Source organism: Schistocerca gregaria, chromosome 6 (assembly GCF_023897955.1).
Source record: "Schistocerca gregaria isolate iqSchGreg1 chromosome 6, iqSchGreg1.2, whole genome shotgun sequence".
Taxonomy (NCBI): domain Eukaryota; kingdom Metazoa; phylum Arthropoda; class Insecta; order Orthoptera; family Acrididae; genus Schistocerca; species Schistocerca gregaria.
The window spans coordinates 295,215,943-295,242,410 of NC_064925.1; the positions used below are offsets into that span (position 1 = coordinate 295,215,943).

At 43.4% G+C, this 26,468-nt stretch overlaps 1 protein-coding gene and 1 non-coding gene across 3 annotated transcripts in view; one reads left to right on the plus strand and one right to left on the minus strand.

The window, feature by feature from the left end:
- Nucleotides 1-26,468, plus strand: part of LOC126278455 (E3 ubiquitin-protein ligase TRIM9) — a 712,180-nt gene that overhangs the window by 232,030 nt on the left and 453,682 nt on the right. The gene's annotated exons all lie outside the window — the stretch shown is intronic.
- Nucleotides 12,318-12,392, minus strand: Trnas-cga (transfer RNA serine (anticodon CGA)). Its single transcript has one exon. It is a non-coding gene; the product is annotated as a tRNA-Ser (tRNA).

Genomic DNA, 26,468 nt, shown 5'->3' on the forward strand with positions numbered 1-26,468 from the left:
GAGCGGGACAAAGGCCCGAGAAAGAAAGAAAGAAAGAAAGAAATAGTGATAAGAAGAACATTCTGCCTTGTGCAATACAGTGGCTACACGCATATAACCTGGATCTGGAACAGGTACTTCTCACAGTTACGACCAGGCGGGCAATGGCAGAAAACAGCTTTCGGAAACGTACTGCATAGATGGAAACATTTCATGAAATGTGGACGGCCATTAGAATAACGCGACGTGTATATTTTACCATCAGGAGTTTAACAAACGGCAAAATGCTTCTATCGGAGCACAAAAAAGGTGAATGTGTTCCTGTTTGTTTAAAGATTGAGTGAAAAGTGGGTTACCAAATGCCTCATAGTACCTTCCTCAGAAACCTTAAAAATTTTAGCATGCGAACATAATCGCACTCTCTTTTCACATGCAACTCGTCTCTCACTTCCACAAGCTGCACAACTCTACCTCCCTCCACCCACAAGTCGACTGTCGTAAGTCGCTCATACCCACTTTCCCATTCGCATTCGCTCATTTATCCCAACTCATTGTTATTATTTCTTTGTGTGTGTCACCGTCTTCTGTCGCTCAGCCACAGACTCCTTCGTTCTGTCCTGCTACTACTGTCTTCTCTCACTGCCTCCCTCTTGATTTATTTTACTGCCGCTGTCCTTTACATTGCTTCCCACTGCTAATGTCTCTTCTCACTGACACTGTCTCCTTCTTCTTCGTTGTTATTGTTATAGAGTGTCTCTCATTAGCACTCGCTCTCACCCACTTCACTTTCTTCTTCTCCTTATTCCTGTCCCACTGACACTTAATCCATCATTATTTCCCTAGCACCCTTGTGTCACTATGTCCAGCTGCCAATGTCTCCTTTGCTCTTCCTGCACCACAACCATTATCTGCTGTATTCATTTATATATTATTTTTCCATATCTTTCCCGCTGCCACTGTCTCCTCCTCTCTCAGCATCAGAAAGCACCAATGTGTTCACCTGCCAAAATTTTTCTAGAATATTTTAAAGTTGCTGTGTAATGTAGAATGAGACAGCTGGTACCCCAGTGGTACTCCTCTGTTCAATTAAATGATAATTAAATCAAGACCCTAAGCTGTCGACAGGCGTTGATATACATCAACGGGGACAGTTGAAAATGTGTGCCCCGACCGGGACTCGAACCCGGGATGTCCTGCTCTCATAACAGTCGCTCTATCCATCTGAGAAACCGAGGGCACAGAGGATAGTGCGACTGCAGGGATCTATCCCTTGCAGGCTTCCCGTGAGACCCTCATTCCCAACTTAATGTCCACACACTACATTCGTAGTACCCCTGCCACGAAAGTAGTGTGTGGACATTAAGTTGGGAATGAGAGACTCACGGGGAGCCTGCAAGGGATAGATCCCTGCAGTCGCACTATCCTCTGTGCCCTCGGTTTCTCAGATGGATAGAGCGACTGTTATGAGAGCAGGACATCCCGGGTTCGAGTCCCGGTCGGGGCACACATTTTCAACTGTCCCCGTTGATGTATACCAACGCCTGTCGACAGCTCAGGATCTTGATTTTATTATCATTTCATTCTAAGGGAGCTGCATGGTCACCGATGGTATATTTTCAATTAGTCTTTTAATACAGGAGCGTATTTTAATAGTTTACTTATGTGCAATTGAAATATCGCAAAATTAATTTTGCACCTCAGACTTGATATAACGTGCACAACAATTTTGTGTATGCTTCAGTTCTACAACACTGGTTCTCAGAAATCTTCTGATGATGATAGAGACGCTTTACAGCATTTTTCTCCGTGGTAAGTGACTTTATAAACTGTATTTTCGACTCATACCGGATTTAACGTATACATGCGACGTAACTGTGAGCCCCCTGTATTTCGGAAACGGATAAACATATCAAGAAAATTTCCCAAGCTCGAGATCTCAGGAATATATAATAAGAATTTCAGCCATTTAATGTACATAGCAGTCTTGGAATCGGACACTGTTTTGTGATGTTTCTCGATTATAGATGAGAATTTTGAAAACTAGAAGTTGGTACTCCTAGATAAATGTCTCGAGAATACAGCAGGAAAATTTGAGCAGTTTTCTGGCAATAGTTATTGAGATATCCTATGCTGACGGGGAAATAAATGGTGAAAAATGTTTTTTTTTTCGGGTGTTCTCCGGAACCGGTCATGAAATAAGTGGTGTCTCCATACCCCTGGAGGTCCACCGTAGATCCATTTGCCTAAGCAGAAGGAAGTGTATAATATTCGAATTTCGACCCTGTACTGTAGGCTAATGACACTAAGACAATCCTTCTGTTGGAAATCAAGTGCTCCCTAGGCCAAGAACTATTCAATATACCTCACCCTAATTTTCTATCACCAACGAAGCATGAGGTATGAGTCCCGGAAGAATCTAGTTCTCGTGCAAGGCGTTTGGAAAATACAAGGTAGCGCATGCTGTCGTGTGCTTACCGACGTTAATGAGAAAGCTGGGCGGCCCGCATGTTGAAGAATATTAACGCCGCCCGTCAAGGACAGTAGCGCACGCCCGCATGCGGGGTGCCCTAGCTGGCAGCTGGTGCCTTGGCTATAATTACCTCTCACCTTTTCCTGCTCTTCACTACGTGGCAGAAAGAAAGCCTGTGTAGCTCACCGCCTACTGGGTGCCCTATCTAGTAGTCAGATCAGAACGCATTTTTCGTCTCTGTCAAACACAAATGTGCATGTGGTATCTTGCTTACACCGAAGCGAACTCAAGCCATTGAGTTGAAACCTTTCCTTCTTCAGCACCTGGAGCTTTTGTGGACTCGCTCGAGGTCCCACTGGATGCGAGACGAATTACGCGGCGAACGGCTTCGCGGATTGGATTGTAGGCGGTTATCGTCGGATCTGCATTAGTTCTCTGCACTGCTACACATGGAAAATCTATCTAAATAAGGGTCACCAGCCTCAGTTTGACCCGAGAGACATGGATAAACTCCTCATTACTTCCAAAGCCAATAACGCTCAGCAGCGGCCAAACTACTATCAGGAAGATTCCGAGATCAGACCAGTGGACTGGAACGCCGCTAACAGTTCATACACCGCCTCCAAAATTGTTTCAGTCAGTTCCTGCCGATATCTCCCCAACGAACAAGAATTTAGCTCACGACCAAAACGGAAAGAAACACAAAACACCACACTCGAACTTCCGCTGAAACAATAAAATTCATTGACTTCAGCAAGTCTGTCTCGATCACTAAATACTAAACATAGTCCCCAAACTACACTGCAAAGCACAATTAAAGGATTACTTTTCCGAAACCACGTAGCAATATCCAACTGTCTCTCTTGTATAGGTTTTCACTTTTCTACCGTTAAGCGTGACTGTGTAGTGATATGAGGAAAAGCGCGAGATAGCGAATGCGATCTTATATAGATTTTTAGAATGTTTGCGTTTTATGTATTTTAATTGCCGGCCGCTTTGGCCTAGAGGTTTTAGGCTCTTCAGTCTGGAACCGCGCTGCTGCTACGGTCATAGGTTCGAATCCTCCCTGGGTCATGGAAGTGTGTGATGTCCTTAAGTTAGTTAGGTTTAAGGGGGCTGATGACCTCAGGTGTTAAGACCCATAGTGCTTAGAGGCATTTGAATCATTTTGTATTTTAATTCTACTCATCTCATGCGGTAATTCTAAGGGAGCTCATGATTAAGATGATGAGCGCTCTAAACATAGAAGAGTTGGACAAAAATGTGGAAACCCATTAGAAGGGCATGTTTGAACATAAATGCAGATGCTAGCTCAGCGTGCAAGTTGCACTGTTGTATCTGACTAAGAACGGTGCCTGTTCAGTGTTGTCAATATGTTGTAAGTATCAGTCACGGTCAGAACAGAGTTATATGTAGTTGCGAGTGCATTATTTTGGACGTAAGTGAATGTGAATTTGAGCAAATTGTTGGTTCTCGTATGGTGAGTGCCTCCGTAACCAAAGGTTCCGAAGTGTTTGGTGCTTCAAGAGGCACCATAACGAAGATTTGTGCTGCTTACAGGGAAAGCGGAAAAATATCTTCAACATTTCGCGGCCCTGTCAGCAACTGTATAAACATTAATTTTAATTTTAATAATGAACAGCCTCAGTTGCACCGTTTACCTAGGTTTCAGCGGGATAACCCAACATTCTTCCGAATAGCAGTATCTATCGTTTGGCCATAGTGGACATCGTCAAGCTAAAACTACAGATCCATAAATTATCGTCAGACTATAAAACTTATCTGGCACTGCCTCGGCCCCACTTCGCGACTGCGATGAGGCAGCCACGAGTGCTGTACTGGAGCTGACGCAGTTCGATAATTTATGGATTTGCAGTTTTAGCGGTTCTAGGCGCTAGTCTGGAACCGCGCGACCGCTACGGTCGCAGGTTCGAATCCTGCCTCGGGCATGGATGTGTGTGATGTCCTTAGGTTAGTTAGGTTTAATTAGTTCTAAGTTCTAGGGGATTGTAGTTTTAGCTTGGTAGATACTGTTATTCTGAAGAAGGTCGGGTTATCCCGACTGAAACCTAGGTAAATTCTAGGTAAACGGTGCAACTGAGGCCGTTCAGTATTAAAATCAAAAGCGGAAAAACATCGTCCACCAAGTCATAACTCGGACGATGTGTGTGTTGAGTGGCGGTGAAGGATGGTCATTGAAGAGGAGCTTCTCCTTTCAAAACCGCACAGGACCTGTACTTATCCACTTAGAGTGGACTGAAAGCAGTTTTGAATGCAAACGTATTTCCGACACCATGTTAGGGATGGTAATGTGTTGTGTGTTTGGTGTTTCCATGTTTTTGTCCATTCCCTGTGCAACAACAACACAGTTCTGGCTCACTGCGAGACTGCCTCGCGCAGCATGTTTCGCAGTGGGGACCACGTTTACACTACGGGAGAGTTGCCTCGCGAAACTGTCTGTTTCGCGTCGAGTAAACGCAGCTTAACGCTTGTATGCAGACGAGATTTCAGTCAGTGTTACGATGTACGTGAGCGCACGCCACTAATCTGAACATCTGGTTGCCCGGCTGGCGTGTGATGGCTGCGCTGGGGAAAGACGGCATTGCATAAGGAATGAGATAGGCAGGCTCTGCCCGGCGCGGCGTGACCCGTGGCCCGCTGGAACGGCGACTTCGTGCGGCCCCGCCTCGAGTCGGTCGTGATCGTTCCCAGGGAAAGTGGGGAGCCCGCTGATTGGCTGTCGGGACGTCGGTGATGCAACGCGGCTAACGGCGTCAATTCGTCTATAGCCCGAGGCGTCGGATATTTATCGCTCCGCCTGGCTCTCTCTATAAACAGTGACATCGGGGAGTATTTGTGGTCGCTGCACTGTCCCCGTTTCCTCCAGGTCCGCCCACAAGGGCGATTTCCACACTCGTCTCTGCGGAGTAACTCCGTGGTGCGGTGGTCGCTTAAGAGGAGATAAGTCATCTGCAGAGAAAGCGATATAGTAATTGGTGTAATGATGCATTTGTCACTTCATTTGCGGTTATGTGTAGATGCAGCTCGAGCAATGATGCTGAAATGATAGCGGGATATCGCTTTAGAACTTCGCCAGTCTTTACTGTCTCCACTACTTCAAGCGCGAAACGACTGTACGTCCGGTGAAAAACGATTAACAAGAATAGGGACCGAAATATTTCGTCATATTTAAAGAATTCCGTGTTAAACGTCGGACGGACATTCGTCTTTTACGGTGGATGATGAGGTCCCATACTCCGAGGGGCGTAGGGAACGATGCGGGAAACCCATACCGCCGTACTAGGCAAGGTCCTAGTGGATATGACTTGCCATTGCCTCCCTCCGACCGTAATGAATGACGATGATGACACAACAACACCCACTCATCTCGAGGTAGAGAAAGTCCCTGATGCCGCTGGGAATTGAACCCGGAACCCTCTGCGCGGGAAGCTAGAACGCTACCGCAAGACCACAAGTTGCGGGCTAGTGTACGGTACAGTGATTTTGAATTCATGCTAAAATTTCCTCTTGTTGGTAATTTCTGTACATTGGAATTGAAATATAATGCATGGTTGCCTTTTCGAGCGAGAAATCTGGCCTTGTTTTTGGCAAAGTCTCTTTCAGCACTAAATGTTAGACACATTGTTCGGTATTGTCCATTTTATTCATTTCGTCATTCAAATTCGTGTCTAAATGGCTGCGTACTCGTCACGATGTTCTGAATTTCTGATATGTTGCGGACAGAGATTCAAATATCAATTTGACTGTCCCCGGCGGAGCAGTGGACGAGGTCGCCAACATCTAATTCCAGAGACACTACCGACGTCGGCGTTTCACCAGCTCGACATTTCGGAGTGCGGTGTGTCTCCTCAGAACGCAGAACAGCGGATGCGTCTCCCCCGAGGGACCAGTGAGAACAGCGTGGCCAACCACAGGGCCCTGCTCGGCTGCTACCGTCGCAGGTTAGAGTCCTGCTTCGGGCATGGATGTGTGGGATGTCCTTAGATTAGTTAGGTTTAAGTAGTTCTAAGTCTAGAGATCTGACAACCCCAGATTTTAAGTCCCATAGTGCTTAGAGCCATTTCCTGATTCTCCCTGCTCGGCGTGCAGCCGTCTCCTCTAGTCAGCTGCAGCACCGAGACTCCGAGGCAGTGGAGGAGGAACACGGCCATCGGGTTTTTGTAAATTTATGTATATGTGTTACGTGAAATGAAGAACTCAAATATACCTCTCTCAGGCAGTTAGATGCAACTTTCAAAAACATTACAGAAAATCGACTTTGAAGTTTCCCAACAATGTTTAATACTCTAAACTAAGGTGGTGGGCATCCGACAAGCAGCATGGCTCTGTGGCAGAGTGCTCGCGTACCTTGAGGGGAGACCTGGGTTCGAATACTGGCGGAATCAAATTTTTAAATACAGATGCATGTTCTATGCGCTTTTACATTAGGCGTAAACAGAAAAGGAGAGATACATTACTTTGCATGTTTTCAAAATTGTACATTCTTGATTAATAATTTTTTTTATAAAAGATCGGTCATTAAGAGTTTTTTTTGTATTGAAAACTGGATTTTTGTTTCCAATATATCATCTTGAGACAAAGAAATTATCCGAATGGGACGGAAATCGGAGTATGTGATGTACATGTACAGACAAACAAATGATTACACATTCAGGCTAATTGAACGATTTTATCAAGAGAATCCTGCCCCGGGCATGGATGTGTGTGATGTCCTCAGGTTAGTTAGGTTCAATTAGTTCTAAGTTCTAGAGAACTGATGACCTCAGACGTTAAGTCCCATAGTGCTCAGAGCCATTTGAACAATTTTTTTTTTTTTGTAATTCTGTGCGTCTAATCGATTACTTCACAAATACCTCAAAACGGATGCGTGTTGAGTTCGTCATGATTAAAAAAAATTGTCTGTCTTTACACGTATATCATTGATATACAGTTATGTATGACTCGAATTGTTCGCCAGATCTCAGCAGCAGAACCTACAATCCACCGTTAAGATGAAATGAAATGTTGTTACATGAAAACTGTGACTTCAGCCATTAAGTTTGTCTTTTGAGGGCAGTGTATGAAAGAAAACTTACGCGGAGTTTGGATGAAAAGATCAGGAAGACCGAACAAGACTGTTTTTTTTTTCTTTTTTTCGGATGGCTTAGTTGGTAAAAGCGTTGCCTCCAAAGGGTAAGATCCGTGTTGAAGTCCCGATCCGGCAGAGTGTATTAACATGCCAGGAAGTTATATTTCAGCGTGCAGACAGAGAATGTTCGCTATGCACGGCTGGCGTGTATCTGTTAGCGCCCTCGGTTAGTTTAGAAATCAGCGCGTCTATGCGGAACTGAACTTCTTGCCCCGTAAACGGGGTCAACTGAGTAAAGAGGACATCGTCTTATGAACTTTGTCGCGGCTTGTTGTTTCAGGCGATGAGGGGAGAAGTACGGTGCCGCCCGCACGCACACACACACACACACACACACACACACACACACACACACACACACACGAGAGAGAGAGAGAGAGAGAGAGAGAGAGAGAGAGAGAGAGAGAGAGAAAGAGAGAGAGAGAGAGAGAGAGGAGGAGGAAGAGATTTGTTTGTAAAATACGTGAAATTGACTAGCAGCACTGTGAATTTCGGTAGATTTGCGCACACCTGGGTAAGATGCGGAAAAGCACAACCGAATAATCATTGCATATTAACTCTCTCTTGCACTCTGCAGAAGTGATTTATTAACCACACTACGCAGAAAATTAATCACCGCCAGGATACACCAAGCTAATATCGTTTCAAACGCTCCCTAGTGTTGATAATCCTTCAATTCGGGGATGAAAATACTCCACATGGCTCTTCGGGTATGCCGTATTCAACTGAAGTCACTCCTTGGTGAATAGATCTTGCACAGCTATCAAATTGATGGATGTTCATTGCTACGTTTCAACGTTGTGACAAATACGGCGACCGAGCGAGGAGGCGCATTGGTTAGCACACCGTACTCGCATTCGGGAGGACGACGGTTCAAATCCGCGTACGGCCATCACGATCTAGCTTTTCCGTGATTTGCCTAAATCACTTCAGGCAAATATCGAGACCGTTCTTTTAGAAGCGCACGGCCGATTTCCTTCCTCATGCTTCTCTAATACAGTGCGAGTGATGGCTTAGTTGTTTGTCCCCAATCCCCCTCCTCCTCTCAAACCAACCAACCAAAAAAAAAATACTGTCCCACATTTTCTACGTGTTAATGGTCGATTTTAGAGGGGCCGGTCGAGGTGACATAGCGTGCCATAGTGTTAATCAGCCCAGGAACGTATGTGTGCAACCTTCTCAACAGTTGTGTTGTCATCTTGGAAGACGGAAATGTCTACAAGGTATTCATTTTGAATATGTGAAAGGAAGAGCAATATTGCTCACCGAGAATGTTGAAATAAACATTTTGGTTCATATTCACGGTGAGCTAAGTGGGTGAGCCCATGTCACGGCCGGCCAGGGTGGCCGAGCGGTTCTAGGCGCTACAGTCTGGAACCGCGCGACCGCTACGGTCGAAGGTTCGAATCTTGCCTCGGGCATGGGTGTGTGTAATGTCCTTAGATTAGTTAGGTTTAAGTAGTTCTAAGTTCTAGGGAACTGATGACGTCAGAAGTTAAGTCCTGTAGTGCTCAGAGCCATTTGAACCATATGAACCCATGTCATGGAACGATAAATACCCCGAAAACATCACAGTTAAAAGCCTAACTGGGCTATGGGAGCAATGGAAGCTTTGCGTAATTTGGAAAGACGCAACGTTGCGACTCGTCGAACAGCACTACAGCCCCCTCCGCCCCTATTGCCTACCGTTGGGTTTGTGCGTTGTTTCAAGACGTACCACTCTAAGTGCTGCTGAGGTCAATGGTGTTTTTATGGGAACTCGACTCCAAATGTGCACTGCATGCAGTTCCGAACGGACTCTATGGTGAGGAGGCGCCGTGATTAAGACACTGAGTAGGGTTTTGACTGTTCAAATATCGGATCGGCCAATCTAATTAGGCATTACCTGGTTTCTCTATCTCGAACCTAAGGAGCGCTGCGGTCGTATATCACTTTTGTGACCATGCGCCGTGTTATCATTTCTAAGCGCTTACCAACCTTGCTGGAAAACGTGTCAATGGTAGTTTCCACGTTTTTAGTACGTCCTTTATAAAACCCCAGTTCTTTTCAGCCAAATACCATGCGAGGGATTTGGAACCCTTCTGCAGAGCCTGGGCTCATGCTGGGATGAGCGGATTTTCGCAGGTGTTTGTTGTCAGACCGATCCCTAGCTTAACCCGAGTGTGACAGTTTGGTTGTGAGTTCACGACACCGACGGCCATGAAAAGCAGAATTCCACCCGAAGTTTTCAAAGCTTCGCAGAAATACCAACGCATTCCATCTACACAGAAGGACCACTCTGCATGACTGTCGAGGTAGTAGGCTGACACTGTGCTAGCTGAGAATACTTTGAAGGGAATTTTCGGTTCTGACATTTGGTTTAAAACCTAGAGAGACGTCCTGAAAACCTTGGTCGTTGGAGTTAACATCATTTTTATTCATACGACAATACGCCTCACACAAAAGGAAATTCTAATTTAATTTAAATGATATCTGAGATTCAAGGTCCAAAGATGCGTGGTTGTCGGAAGCAAAAGTCGCTTCAACAGCCACCGCAGCGACGACAGAAAATCACCTTAAAGTCTCTGTAGCGCCTTCAAAAATGTCACAAATCTGGTGTTAATTTTAGTTAAAGCACAAGTGATTTTTCCTAAGCTGATGATATTGTCCCGACCTGGAAACAGTTTCCAACTTATCACGTTATTTCCCGAAAACTATTAGACTCATTTAAATACTTTTCGTTTTCATATATTTCCAAAATACATCTTCGGTAAAAGAATCTTTCCAGAGTTACGTTAGCATTCCGTTTATGTAAAAAAAAATAAAAAAATTGGAAAATGACACTGTTTTTGAGATTTTGTCAATATTTAACTTATAACATGTAGTTCCCACAAAAATTACTGTAATAAATTCTAAAATTCACGTACAGTATTGCTTCAGAATTATTGCATCTTTGGGAGAATCAGCTACGACAAAATTATTCCATTTGGTGTACATAACATACGAGACAGACGAAATAGCCTCAAACTTCAGGAAGTATGTAATAATTTCAATCCGAAACAAGGCAAGTGCTTATAGGAAGAATCAATTCATTAAGTCATGGTTGCAAAATATTGACAGAATTATTCACAGCATAATAGAGAAAGTGGTACAAGCTTATCTCTAGGAAGATCTGCATGGGTTCCGGAGAAATGTAGGATCATGAAGGTCAGCTGTGGCGAAAGGCAGCAGAGAAGGGAAGCGGCCGAGGTCGCCCACAGCTGGGGGCAGTTCACTGCTGGTTGTTAGAGGCCTTCGTAGACGATCAAACAATTTATCAGGCTACAGGTATCGAATTATTTGCCAGTCTCCTGGTCTATTTGTGTGTGTGTGTGTGTGTGTGTGTGTGTGTGTTTTTTTCAAACGTCGACTGCGTTTGACAGGTTTGTGAGAAATATTACTTGATGTCTCTATTTGACAAAAGAATTTGATCTTTATGCTTGCGTTTGTCAGACAACAGCTAGTTGCTTGCCGCACTATTATCTGCAACTTTGAGGTATCTGTCTGTGGTGTCGTTCGTCAGAGATCTCATGCGTAAGTCGGTACCTCACTAGAGCACCGTAATTAAAGACAATCGCAGCGACGAATCGGAGACATCGGAAAGACACACCCTCTAGTATTTCCGTACGCCGTCGCTGCTGGAAAGTCAGCGACTACTTCTAACAATCGCTAAGACAACAGTATCGTCTTAGCACAGATCCGGCTGCGTGCGAAAAGAAAAATTATTCAGTATTTCATTGGACTATGTGGTGACACTATCATTCTTCAATGAAAGAAATCCTAAATGTTGTAAGTGCCAGCGACAGTATCAAATACATGTCATCTATGTGTACAATAATTGTTTACAAAGTTAAGTATTTACCATGTTCAATTTTCAACAAAAAATGGTTCAAATTGCTCGGAGCACTATGGAACTTAACATCTGAGGTCATCAGTCCCCTAGAACTTAGAACTACTTAAACCTAACTAACCTAAGGATATCACACACATTCATGCCCGAGGCAGGATTCGAACCTGCGACCGTAGCGGTCGCGCGGTTCCAGAGTGAAGCGCCTAGAACCGCTCGGCCACACCGGCCTGCCAAGTTTCAACAAATTACTGTTACTTCGTGGGTGTGTTGTTGTATCTGGTCGACCTGCTCCTGAACTAGGCTTGCTACAATACATCACACTGGGAACTGGAGCAGATTTCGAAAATTTAAACTTTTACCTGGCAATGCTCCTCGTCTCCTCGTACACTGCTCATTCGTATACAAAATAATTCGCGAAACGATACGCACCGCATGACAGCTGCTTAAAAAGTGAGTTTAAATTTGTCAGGCTTGATTGGTACTCCAGTAGACCTGTTTGATTAACCCGTGGATAGAAAACTACGAATTAGACAAACGACCAGACCTTCAGCTCATTTTCTGCAGCCAGCAGCTCAGCTGCACCGCACACCGTGTCCATGCATCCCGGATGGACTCGTTCGACGCAGCTTGCTACCAGCTACGCGCTACCCACTTTGGAGTATAGCTCGAATGAAATAATTGTCGTTCTTCCTATGTATTTTGTAAAAAATTGTCATATGAGTCAGTGGTTCTGTGAAAATACTGGTTAATTCTTACAATGAAGTAGAAATAGCAACCAGTATTCAGGATGAGATTTTCACTCTGCAGCGAAGTGTGCGCTGATATGAAACTTCCTGGCAGATTAAAACTGTGTGCCGGACCGAGACTCGAACTCGGGACCTTTGCCTTTCGCGGGCAAGTGCTCTACCAACTGAGCTACCCGAGCACGACTCACGCCCCGGAGACGGAGACGAGGTACTGGCAGAAGTAAGGCTGTGAGGACGGGGCGTGAGTCGTGCTTGGGTAGCTCAGTTGCGAGAGCACTTGCCCGCGAAAGGCAAAGGTCCCGAGTTCGAGTCTCGGTCCGGCACACAGTTTTAATCTGCCAGGAAGTTTCAGCAACCAGTATTAATAACGCCATTTATCAGGAACAAATAACACCGTTACCTGTTTCGAACCAACTGGTTTACCGTCAGACGACCGTTCACATTTAAAATTCCATTATGCTGTACATTTGATAGTCACTGATCCTGGTGAAGGTTCCTCGTGGTGGTGGTGGTGGTGGTGGTGGCGGTGGCGTTGGCGTTGGCGGCGACAGCGGCGGCTGTGCTCTACAGCAAAAACATACGGAGAGGGGAAAAAAAATAGCAAGAATTACTAAGTTATTTCATTCTGCAGTCTGATTAAATTTACTGGAAAGTTGACGCCTGTAACTTGCCGTTATGGTGTTGATACATCGGCTGTCGCGTAGTTAGAGGCGACATGCGGACACGGCGGGTCACCCCACAAGTGCTGAAGCGCTTTTCACGTAACGCCGAGTAATGCTGGAAGCGGCTCCCGTCAGGTGTGGTGAGAACACGAGTAACCACCCACAGCTGATTTCAAGTGACCAGTGACTGAACTGCGGTAGACGCCCTCGTTATGCAACCCGTAATTTACGCCCATGTCTTAACTTAACCAAAACCTCGTCATGTGCAATGTATCCGAGAAAACAGCGGTCAACTATCCGCTGCAAAACTATTAGGTACGCTCTCTTTGTTCGTGGCTAATGTTTCAAGCAGATCTCCACGAGAAAATAACAAAAAAATTCAGTTTCGGCACTAAAAGCAAACTACAATTTTTAGCTTTCATTGGTTTCCTCAAACAGCTCTCATACTGCCTAAACGAGCTGATGCGACATCAACTGATGAGCAGTCCTGGTTGGCACTGGGTTACAGGATATAGACGACACATACGAAGAAAGATCATGGAAACGAAAATAAAGGAGGAAAATAAAAAAATCAATCCGGTGATGAAGGTGATGTGACAAAAGGTAAAATTTGAAAAATGTTATATTTAAGACATTTAATTGAAAATAATGTTAATAGCCAGAGTAAAAAATGGTGCAAATGGCTCGGAGCACTATGGGACTTAATATCTGAGGTCATCAGTCCCCTAGAACTTAGAACTACTTAAACCTAACTAACCTAAGGACATCACACACGTCCATGCCCGAGATAGGATTCGAACATGCGACCGTAGCGGTGTCGCGGTTCCAGACTAGCCAGAGTAAATTTGATAAAAATTTACAAATGAAGAATTTATGTCACCTGTCGATAATCGAACCCACAACCATCTGTATCATAACCACTGCTCTACTGTACTAGTTTCACTTTTGGTGTTAAATCAATTCCCCAATAGCCGGCCACATACAGTGTCGTATGAAGCTTATCTACCGTAGGCCAGTATCTCTGATGATGATAATTGAAAATGTGACGCCAAATGGCGTCTCGTACTAAAGGATATAGTGGTGTTTGGCTAACGCTATGTACGAAACGTGTGTATTTCGTTACTATCATTTTGCAGTGGTTATTATGTCTGATGATAATCGAGATAAAAGGGCCAAATCCACAACCCTGAATCCCAACACATCAAGAACAAAAGCCAGACAAGAAATATGAAGTGAAATGGTCATTTGTTGTGGTAGTTTCGCAAAGGTGTGGCGTAACGTTGAACTGATTGGAGGAAGACAGCTCCAACGCGTGAGATGTCAACTATAAAACCGAGCGATATGGCGCAGTGGTTAGCACACAGTATTCGTATTCGAGAGGATGACGGTTCAACTCCGCGTCCTGCCATCTTGATTTAGGTTTTCCGTGATTTCCCTTGAAAGGGCACGACCGACTTTTTCCCCGTCTTTCTCTAATCTGGTGAGACCGATGATCTCGCAGTTTGGTCTCTTCCCCAAAGCCGGCCGCTGTGGCCGTGCGGTTCCAGGCGCTTCAGTCTGGAACCGCGTGACTGCTACGGTCGCAGGTTCGAGTCCTGCCTCGGGCATGGATGTGTGTAATGTCCTTAGGTTAATTAGGTTTAATTAGCTCTAAGTTCTAGGCGACTGATGACCTCAGAAGTTAAGTCGCATAGTGCTCAGAGCCATTTCAGCCATTCTTCACCCAAACAACCCCAACCTCAACTATAAAGGAACTTTAACGAGACTGTAGCTGTAGCCCAGAGTAGACAGCGCACACTGTAGACGGCGGCCAGCTGCGCCGACGCCGTCCTTCCGGGAAGCGCGGACACGGTGTGTGGCGGAGCCGAGCTGCCGGCAGCAGTGAATGAGCTAACGAGCGGTGGACCCGGCCTTGGCCGCTTCCCTTCTGCCGCCTGCCGCCGGTGACCTTCGCAGCTGCCTCGTTGCCCTCCTGCAGTGCCAGGTGGTTGGTGCACACACCTCCACGCTGTATTGTTATTAAACCAAGCGTCAGAGCCATGTAGACGGCTGGGCGATTTGTACTCTACAGATTCAGACCATTGCGGCTCTATTTTAAGATCTGGAGAAGGCGTATGACAGCGTTCGGAAGGCGAAACTAGCTGTCAAACTACACGCTTTGAACATCCTTCCAGATTATTGTTTCGCCGATTCTTTCTCTAAATCCGTGGCCAGCATTCTAGCATCAAGATTATCGTAGGAGATAGCACATGGATGGGTGTTGTCCCATGTACTGTTCATCCTCCAACCTGATCCTACTACCTCATGTTATGCTTACCCAGTTGGCGGACGACTCGGTCCTCTTGACAAGCTGGCCGGTGTGGCCGAACGGTTTTAGTCGCTTCAGTCTGGAACCGCGCGACCGCTACGGTCGCAGGTTCGAATCCTTCCTCGGCCATCGATGTGTGTGATGTCCTTAGGTTGGTTAAGTTTAAGTAGTTTTAAGTTCTAAGGGACTGATGACCTCAGATGTTACGTCCCATAGTTAAAAAATGGTTCAAATGGCTCTGAGCACTATAGGGCTTAACATCTGTGGTCATCAGTCCACTAGAACGTAGAACTACATAAACCTAACTAGCCTAAGGACAGCACTCACATCCATACCCTAGGCAGGACTCGAACCTGCGACTGTAGCGGTCACGCGGTTGCAGACTGAAGCGCCTAGAACCGCACGGCCACACCGGCCGGCAGTCCCATAGTGCTCGGAGCCATTTGAACCATTTGAACCTCTTGACAAGAAGTTGGCGTGTCAGTGCAGTCGCTTACCGGATGCAGCAGAAACTCGCACTAATTGAACAGTGGACACACACCATCCAGATCCGCTTCAATGCAGAGAAGACCCGGACGGTGGTGTTTACACGTCGTCGACCCGAACTCAGGGAGAGGCTGATCCTCAATAACACGGTGGCCAAGTGGACAGGTCGTGTCTACTACTTGGGAATACGATTTGATAATAAGCTTTTATTTAAACCCCACATTCGGGGCGAAAGATTATACATATAGGCTTTATACTCTCCTGGCTAGCACCTAAATGAATGTCCGCACCAAGCTCCGAATCTACTAAGCAACGTTTCTACCCGCTCTCTTCTAGGGATGCTCTACGTGGGGAATGGCGAGTGTATCAAACGTCGAACTTCTCCAACTGCTGCATGTTTCTCTCTCATCTTGAAAGCACCATCGTCACCTCGAACGTAACATGGCAAACATCCACTATGAGACCGCTGAGCGGACGAGAAGACTATTGGATAATGTCGACGCCATTATATCAACTACACGACTTTCGACGACAGAGTGACCATCGCAAGAGAGAGCTGGCACTGCGACAAAGTCCCCCGAGCAATAAATAACTGAAGCACCCATGTAACGCCAGCGTCAAGCATTGACAACACCGTAGAAGGACCCATAGAGCCCACAACCCTTTTCAAGCATAATAAAGAGAAATGGACTCTTTCGCAAACCAAACAGGAAGTCCTGCTGCAATGATGATAGTACTTCTGCATACAATTAAAAAAAGAGAGGGAGGAGAAAGAGAGAGAGGAAAGAGAGGGAGAGATTGTGAGACGGTTTGAATGAGACTGGCCACTGGTGACTTTTGTTTCTCGAACATTAGGGCGTGGTCCAAGTTATGTATCTGTGCCTACACGTGTTTCCATGACCCTTAATGTTACATATTGCCGACAACATATTCCGACACAATTGCCCGCCAATGTTGCAGCCAGATGAATTTCAGCCACATGTACGTCACCATTACTGGCTAGTATTCTTCCCTCCCTGCCCCCAGTGTTTGCGGCAATACGTTTCCGGACCAGAAATGCAGAAATGTATGCCAGGGGCCACGCTACTGCCACACAATCGGCGAACGCGAGCCACTGGAAATGAGTACCGATTTATTGCTTTTAAGTGCGCACACACGATGCGTTTTTTGAGTTCAGTTTCGCGGATGCGCATAAATTTCCAACAGCGCAGTAACAAAGCGCATTTGTGCACGCGTAGTTTCCTGGAAATGTTGGCCGTGCATAGTGCTTAATGCGTATTGCTTCCCAACTTCGGTATGAATCTTAGCGCTTTCTCTACACAGAAATGTCGAAGAAATAATTTTTTGTTAGTTAATTAAGATCATTTTTAATTACACTATGGGTCACTTATTCTGTTCCAGAACGTTACCAGGGCTTCGCAACAAGGTTTCGAATGTTTTATAAAAGCAGTTTGTCCGAGAATTACTAAAAACAGACACCAATACAGAACTGCGTATATCAATTACAAAACAACCTTCGACCATCCTTCGGTTTGTAGTTACTGCTCACTCGTAAGGAACTTAAAGGTGTCTCTTTAAAGTTCAGTGTTCATCAGTAAATTTCATGGCAGTACAAGTATGCAATGCTGAAAGATTTAATTGAGTATAATTTGGAAGAAGTACATAATTTTTATTTCCATTTTTGTTTTTGTTCACCAGCAGGCAGCACTGCTTACAGTATCGGTTCCTGCTTAAGGAACGTCTTGAGGTAGTTCAAAATTTACGGCGTCAAATGTAAACCATGTGAATGAAGAGCCTCCAGCGCTTTAATTCTGCATATGCAACTTTTTTGCCTCGCGTGTGGCGTAGGTTCGAAGACTTCGGAATATTTTGTGAGATTCATTAAGCGTGACTCTAAGCTCATCGGCAACAGCTTGCTAACTCGTTTTTCACACTACGATCTTTGTATACAGTAATGTCGCCGTCCCATGGTTATGGTCGTAGATGAATCGTATTTATAAATGTCAGAGTTGTCTTGTTTGCTCACTTCTCCATTGCTGTAGACAAAAAACTGCTGACAACAAACAACTACAAAACATGTCGCAATATTTTTATAATTTTTGGTGGTATTAACTACCTACGTTTATACATAAGGTGCACTTTCAAGATTTACAAGTTAGGTAAACTAATATTAATGTGATCAGCATATGTACTAGATGGTTATACTTAAAGTGCAGCTGCACTTAAGGTCCAGTGTGGGCTGTAATTATCTTATGGCAGTGAAACTTGGTGGATAATGCGTTAATGTGGAACCAATTTACGCAAGTAAAACATTAATTCCAATTTTGGTCAGAAGATGGAAATCTGACGCTGCCCGGCATCTCGTCGACGTCTCTGGTGCTATTAATGGTTCAAATGGCTCTGAGCACTATGGGACTTAACATCTGAGGTCATCAGTCCCCTAGAACTTAGAACTACTTAAACGTAACCAACATAAGGACATCACACACATCCACGCCCGAGGCAGGATTCGAACCTGCGACCGTAGCGGTCGCGCGGTTCCAGACTGTAGCGCCAGAACCACTCGGCCACCCCGGCCGGCCTGCTATTAATGAAAAAATTATGTAAGCGGCGGTTAATAATGAAACCAATATTATGCCTATCTGACTTATTTGGCGTTTACTGCCCAAGTCATATTCCTACCCCATGAGATAAGGAAATATTTCCGTACATATCACGGCGCCGGATTTGCACCTGGTGGCCGAAGATGGAAATAATTTTTCCCGGCGTAAATAGATTCAGCAATAACCATTAGCATATTTGCCAAGTTTCGGTGTCGTAAGACAACTGAAGCCCACACAGGACATCTGTAGGTAGCTGCACTTTAATTGTAATCACCCAGTACATGGTGACACACGCAGGTGTAACTATTAGAGGCGAAATGTAACTATACGTACGTGTGCAAACTTTGGAGCAAAGGAAAAACGATGTTGTTTTCGCCGAGACACGCGACTACATCGCTATCGGTGAGAAGCTAAGAAACAAAGGTGACATCGAGAGGGAACCATTTGCAGACTAGGGAAGAGATGGATATTGCTCTGCAACACGAAATATCCTCCACCCTTGATGGACAACACCGGCAGCGCATCGGCAGTACGTCGAAAGCTACCTGCAGTATTGGCAGTGCTGTCCGGGCATACCGCAAAATTGCCAAGCCACAACGCAACGGCAGTCCGGAACCGCGCTGCTGCTACGGTCACAAGTTCGAATCCTGCTTCTGGCATGGATTTGCGTGATGTCCTTAGGTTTAAGTAATTCTAAGTCTAGGGGACTGATGACCTCAGGTGTTGAGTCCCATAGTGCTCAGAGCCATTTGAACCATTTTGAACCACAACGCAGCAATATTGACGGGAACACTTAGCGGTCAATTACTGTCGTAACATAGGGTTAATCTAAACAGTGCACCTTAATGCTGAATACAACATCAGAGGTTACAAACACTCTGATAGCTGTCTCATTCTTGAACAAGCTCAGCAAGCCGAAATGTGTGTAAGTATCCGCGCCAACGGTCGTATCGCGATTTTGCCTTTTTTTCAAATGGTGCAAGGTGTCGAATGCAGAGAGCCCAATGAGACGTTTAACACACAGAGTGCTCGGAGGGTGAGATATAGTCTGTTCACGACAAGGGGAATGAATCCTGTGGGGGTGCCCCGCGGGACGAGTGGGGTGGGCGAGTGGGGGGGGGGGGGGGGGGGGAGTGGAGGAGCGACAACAACAAAGCACTGTTCCGTCAAGCAGCGCTGGCAGTGCCATCTATTGGCAGCGGTACCACTTGTCAATTGCTATGTCAGCGAAAGTAAAAACTAAGGATGGAGGAACAAAAATTTACAGGATTCGTGAAATTAAAATCTATAGTTTCATGTTAAATAATGGTGCTTGTTGATACCAGTCCCGTATCGGATTTCATAGACAATCCTAAATTAAAAAGAATCCATAGTAAAACTTATTACATTGTGGTCATAACTGCAGTTGTTATTGCGGCTTTAGTCTTGTAATGAACGACTGCGTACCAGGGTAAAGGACCGCAGGTTGTTATAATACCTGCGACCCTAAGATGCACATATATCGTTTCAAGAAGTCTCCTTGTTAGGGAAACTGTACCAGGGATTGCTGTAGCTCCACAATATCCTTTCTTCCAGAAGTGTTATTACGCGCAAGTTTCGCAGGGTAACTGCTGTGAAGTTTGGAAGGTAGGAGATCAGGTATTGGTGGAAGTAAGGCTGTGAGGACCGGACGTGATTCGTGCTTGGGTAGCTCAGTTGGGAATCACGCATTGGTTACCTCTTGAATATTCATATTATCGAAACTAGGGTTACTAACTTTTTTTGTCAAAATAAAGAAGAATTCAACCCGACAAAATTTATAGGCCTAACACAACTTATTTAAATCTTAAAACAGGTTTATTGCGTGGACCAACCAAAAAACTTCTTCACAACAATTATAAGATGAAGGTATGCAGAATTTTTTACTTAAAAATATATTTGTTTACACTTTTGGCAGCAGTCTGAAGTTTACGATCGTTCTTCACAAACTGGACAAATTCTTCACATGTGTAATAAAAATTAACATTTATTTGTAGTTCATCTTTCAGTAAGTCTAGACTGCAATGGCCCCTACCGTCAGACCATTTGCTGTTCATCAAAGAAAAAATTCTTTCAATGTGATCATTTGATGCAGGTATACTGAGAACAAAGCCAACCCCTTTTCAACTGTGCTACTGTCGGTGGCAGTTTTTGTATTATATTTTTCAAATAACAAAACTCATTGTACAGGTTATCCTCATTTATGTCTAGCTGAATGAGTAAGCATGTTCTGAAAATCATTAAAATTAACCGAATTCCTTAGGGACAGTGGGAGCAATGACTGAATTATAGCATTGTCAGAAATGCAATTTAAATATGAATGGTATCATAAAATACTAAAAGATTATTTTGAATTCTGTTCTGATTGACAGGATCTAATCAGCTTAAAATCTTGTGTGTACTGGTTCCAAAAATCGAGATATCTTTTCTTTGCAAAATTTTCTTTGACAAAGAAAAAAATATTTTGAGGTTTACAAAATAATAATTCCAATGTAAGAAAAAAACTGAAGATATGCTTCGAGAATTAACATTTTGCTTGGGTCATCATCACTAAAATACAATTTCAAAGCTTTAGGTGTTTCATTTGTGCTTTGAAAATGACTTATTATTGGCTCCCAGTTCTTTATTACCTATCAACAGCTGGTGTGTGGAACAGCCACCTAGTAAGCTCGTGCCTTAAAATTTCACACCCATCAGTACCAACAAAATTTAAAAAAAGATCTTAATTATTTCCTGCGGTTTGTTGACACTGAAAAGTGTCCATAAATATTAACAACTGTCATTTCTACGTCTACATCTATGACACCACAAGCTTATTTAGTGTCATTATGGATTACATGATTTGCGCAGTTTGCTTTAAATATTTTGTTATTTTTCTCACTCAGCAGTTTCATCACGTATTTATTTTTGCCATGATTGACACTAGCATTATCGGCACTATAAGACGAAATATTATTTGCATTTAATGAATGATATTCAAGACTTGTTTTCTATCAAAGCATTAATAACACTAGCACTGTCATCTGCTCGTTCTACGAAGTCTGCTATTTTATTTCTGATGCCAACACACGGTTCAATGTACCTGATCAACAAGAAACATTTTCCTGTTCTTGAAATTCGGAACATCAGAAGAAAAGGTGCTTCACTTCTCTGCGTCATTAAGCACACCTAAGAAATCGCTTAAACTTCTAGGCGCTTATACGTTTTTTGCAACAGACTTTGCTTTCGTCCTACCACAATGTATTTTTTTTACCACATCGGAATCCATAAAAACGTTCTTTGCAAGTTTATTTCCATAGTCCACGCTAATATAACTTAAGTTCTGTTTCACTGTACGTTACACAAACGATAACACACACACACTGCAACGTTGTCGGATTCGCCACTACTGAGACTATCACTTAGGCACTGAAAATAGCTGGATATCTTAGATGTGTTACGTCTTCCATCTCTGATTTTGTGTCCTTTGGTGTTGGCGTGCTGCTGGCAGTCTGTATTACCATCATGTGCTACGCTGAATGCATTCTTGCAAAGGGTGCAACACGGTTTAGAATTGTCTGCTTTTACAGGATCAACCCAAAAATGAGTTTCTTCCCAGTTCTTCTGTACGTACAAAAGTACTTTCTTTTTATGCGGAGTTTTGGATTCTTCCATTTCGCGTAACTCGGATTACGGGGATCGACAAAGAAACAAGATAATCGCAACGTGAATCGCGACACCGTGTAATGTTTTGTGTTCCCTACATATCGATGTAGTAACTGTGTCGATAATACTATGCCTTATTGATTAATCGATGTTGTAACAATCGTGCAGCAACGAGATTTGAAAACTGTGCTGCAGGTTTAAATCTTAATCGGTGTCATTTTCTCAAATACGGAAGGCTGTTTCCCGTATAAAATACAAACGGGAGAGGGCAGTAGGCTTAAAAATTCAGAAGAATACCGGAGTTGCCATATAATAGGGAGAGTTGGCAAACCTGTTTCGAAACTGACTGACGATCCTGCTGACACATAACTATCTCGCGAACATTTCATGAATTTAACAGTAACATCTGGTATTAACGGAGCCAGCTGTTTGAAATACGCTTAGCTATTACAAGGCAATTTTCTCGCTAGTTTTCTAGCCTGAACGTTTTCTCTAATAGCCTGTAATTATATTTCACTCTGAACGGAGTGTATGATTTCCAGGGATATGACAGCCACTACGTCCTGTCACAACAGCAAACGAGCAACCGTGGTTGCCACTGCAACGCTGGATGAAATAGTTGGTATCAGCAAAGCGAGCCATACGAAGGTAGAGCTCGTCGTCATTGAAACTTCTCACATCGTGCTCTGTAAACAGAAGCTTCACCGAAGATCTGCATTTTATAAAATCTTTTTTTAAGTTATGTGAAGAATGTCACTTAAGCTTAACTCTATGAAAGCCAATATCAGAAACACAGCTTCTCTATGATCAAATTCTAATTGCAAATTTAAATCGTGAATCTAAAGAGCTAAGCGCCTCAAACTCACTGGAGCAAGATCAGACTGAAGGTATAAGTGGCTGCAATCATCAGTTATTCTCTTTTGTATTGAGGCTAAAACCTAGTTTTGCCCTGAGTACTACACCAGTTATTCAAAAGGAATCACTTGAGTTATTATTAGAGCAAAAATTACTTACAAATTAAATAAAGATGATCGTTTGCAGATTTGAATACCATTCTTCCCAAATACAAGTCTGCCCTCTAGGCATTGCGCCACTAATCACCGACATGATAAAAAAGGTATGCCATGACTTATATTGATCTTAAATCGAGATAGTATATCTGATTATTATTTCTGTTTGTATTAGCTCTAAATTTGTCTCCCAACTTCGTGGACTGGAAATATCGATAGTTACCGACACAGGAGAACAAAAATTGTTTGAGATTTATTGTAGCCAAACAAGAGCATTATAGCGTTTTATAACTAAGACACACCCAGTAATGTTAGTGGTCGCAGAAATATGTTGGGTAATGATGAGGCACTGAGCCTGTTAGTATGTAAGTTGCTATGAAAAATCTAGTTTTATGTGACAGTGTGATTGCGTACCACGAACATCATATTTGTTGTTGATATAAAGCATTAATAATAATATTAGACAATGTAGTGTGGTATTCTGGCTGAATCACGAAGTAAGAAATTAATTTTGAGACATTATAAATTATAAGTTCTCGTATTGGAAGTCAGATCTGCAAGTGGAGAGACCTGTAGAAACTGAATAAAAATCCCTAACCATTCTTTTCCACCAACCTGTCATCTTCTAAAGTTGTCTCCCCAGCGCAGAAGACAGCTCGTCGGTCGTGGTATCTTCTTCGGCAGATGCTGCTATGATGTCATCTCGAACATGAACCTGTGCTTGTGCTTTTTTTTGTGGGATGCCACTTGCCCAGGTTAGTCTCCGCGTCGACAGAGAGCAAGGTCTGTAGTGCTAACAATGATGGTAGGCGACACCTCTCATTAATGTATCCTGTTTGTTTATATTTTAAAATATCACTTTTTACACTGTCTTCTACAACACTCGACATAGCTTTCTTAATAGTACGATAACTTTTCTGACTACTTCCGATATAGAGTACGACATGTCCGTCCGAAACAGAGATACACGTCCGGCTCTGAAGAACACCCGAAACAGAGTGAGTAGCGCAGTCAAAGTACGTCGTCTCCCAGGCGCGCCAAAGCGACTCGGAGATGTCTGAAGCACTTCGGTTGCATTATCGTTACTCTTATGTTTCTCAAAACTAGAGAAATTTAATAAACAAAAACGGTAGATTCGTAGGGTAACCGTTAGAGATTGTCATACTGAAAACTGGGTAAAATACAATGAAAAGTATATAAATAATTAATAAGAGAAGTTAGGCGTTTTGGCGCCTAACACACGAATGTGCCGACCAATCAGAAGCAAGTTCAGTACAACTGGCGGACTCTCCCACGGCATTAGTACACACTGTACCATCTGTCGCTTGTACCTCACTCCACTTTTGTACCATATGCTACTTCACGTGTATCGAGCCGCATCAAGGCGAGCTTCTAGCAGGATAAAATACTGGCGGCCACAGCCGGGAATATCACAACATACTATTACAAAAAAAGTTGGTAGAGTCCTTGCCCAGGAAAGGCAAAAGTCCCGAGTTCGAGTCTCCGTCTGGCAAACAATTTTAATCTGCCAGGAAGTTTTATATCGCTACATGCAGTGAAAATTCATTGCGTAAAATGCTTTTTTTCTTAGTTATGTAAATTGATGATTTATCTGCTATAATGGTTCTTTATTTACGTCACCATTACGGCACTCCAACCCCAGTTCTCGATACCAGTAATATCGTACTACTTTTCTGCGAAGTAACGGACATATTTTTGTTACAATATTCACAGTTGGTTTTATTAATGTATAGGAACTCTGATGTATCGATATATTACAGTGATATGGCTCTTGTGTGTATTCATTTCTGTGAGACTGTCATAATCTTTGACTCACTTGTAACCGTTTTGGCGCGAATGCGCACAGAGCAGTCTTTGTTCCACTTTGCAGAAGTTGTTATTTCGCTTTGTAAAAAATGGCTCAAATGGCTCTGAGCACTATGCGACTTAACTTCTGAGGTTATCAGTCCCCTAGAAATTAGAACTAGTTAAACCTAACTTACGTAAGGACATTACACACATTCATGCCCGAGGCAGGATCGTAGCTGTCGCTCGGTTCCAGACTGTAGCGCCCAGAACCTCACGGCCACTCCAGCCGGCCTCGCTTTATAAAAGAACAGACAAGTCTTGTGTTTGGTTAAAGTGGAAATTACATATATGAAGATTGATACAAAACTCTTTTCTTAGTGATGTGACAATTAAGAAGAAGTATATGTGAATTCCTGAATGAGATTTTCACTCTGCAGCGGAGTGTGCGCTGATATGAAACTTCCTGGTAGATTAAAACTGTGTGCCCGACCGAGACTCGAACTCGGGACCTTTGCCTTTCGCGAGCACTTGCCCGTGAAAGGCAAAGGTCCCGAGTTCTAGTCTTGATCGGGCACACAGTTTTAATCTGCCAGGAAGTTCTATACGTGAATTTACAAGAAGTTTAATGAAAATGTGGATCGTGAACACCAAGTCAAAAATTATTTCTACTATACCACTGTTCTGATCTGGGATTGTCTGATCATTAAGAATTTCCTGAAAAACGCATATGGTAAGTCTTCAGATATTATTTCTACTATACCACTGTTCTGATCTGGGATTGTCTGATCATTAAGAATTTCCTGAAAAACGCATATGGTAAGTCTTCAGATATTGCTAACATATAGATCTGGACCTTCTAGCAGTCAAAGTGGAATAACCCCAGAATCAACAAGATGAGCCATAACAACTTCGACGAAATCTATGTGGGAATCCATTCAAGATAAGTGCCAAAATTAATGATTTTTGTTACAGTGATTTCATTATTTCCATTCTGACGATACTATCTGCAGTCAATAACTTTGTTGTCGCCCGATAAAGCGAACTTATGCTGCCTGACAAGGAGACGGCACGAGCGTGGGGTCGGGGATTTGTCCGAAATTTTCTTCTGTTTCATTTTCTTTTGTTATTCCATCAATTATTCAGAAAGTTTCCCAAACCTTCATTATATTTAAAAAATTAGTTACATTATTGAATAAAAATTATTTTCTTTTTGTCCAACAACACAATTCAAGGCGGTGGGTTTTCCATTTTTCACTGTAAAGTATATAAGGAAAATCATTGGTAATCAGAAAAACAAATTCGATTGGGAAACATTCAATTTTTATACATATAATAACTATAAACAAGAACCGTAGTGGTAATTATCGTAAAAACAAACAAAGCAATAATTTTTGCGACATCATGCGCATCATATAAAAGCAGATTTCTTACAAAAATATGCCCCGTTAACATTTACGAAAATATTTTGAGTTTCTGATAATTCTGAGGCAAACCAGGCATATTGAATCATGTCTCGGAATATTGATGACGATAACTGATGATGAATTACAGAATGAATTTTTATACAGTTTTCCCGGGAATTAATTTCACGATTCTCATGTAACAATGCGCTGCAATTTTGCAAGCAAAGAAAAAAAAAGTGCCGGAGGAGGAATCGAACGCGAGCCTTCTGGCGTGAGGGTCCGACCGCTAACCATGTAGGCCAGACGGCAGGT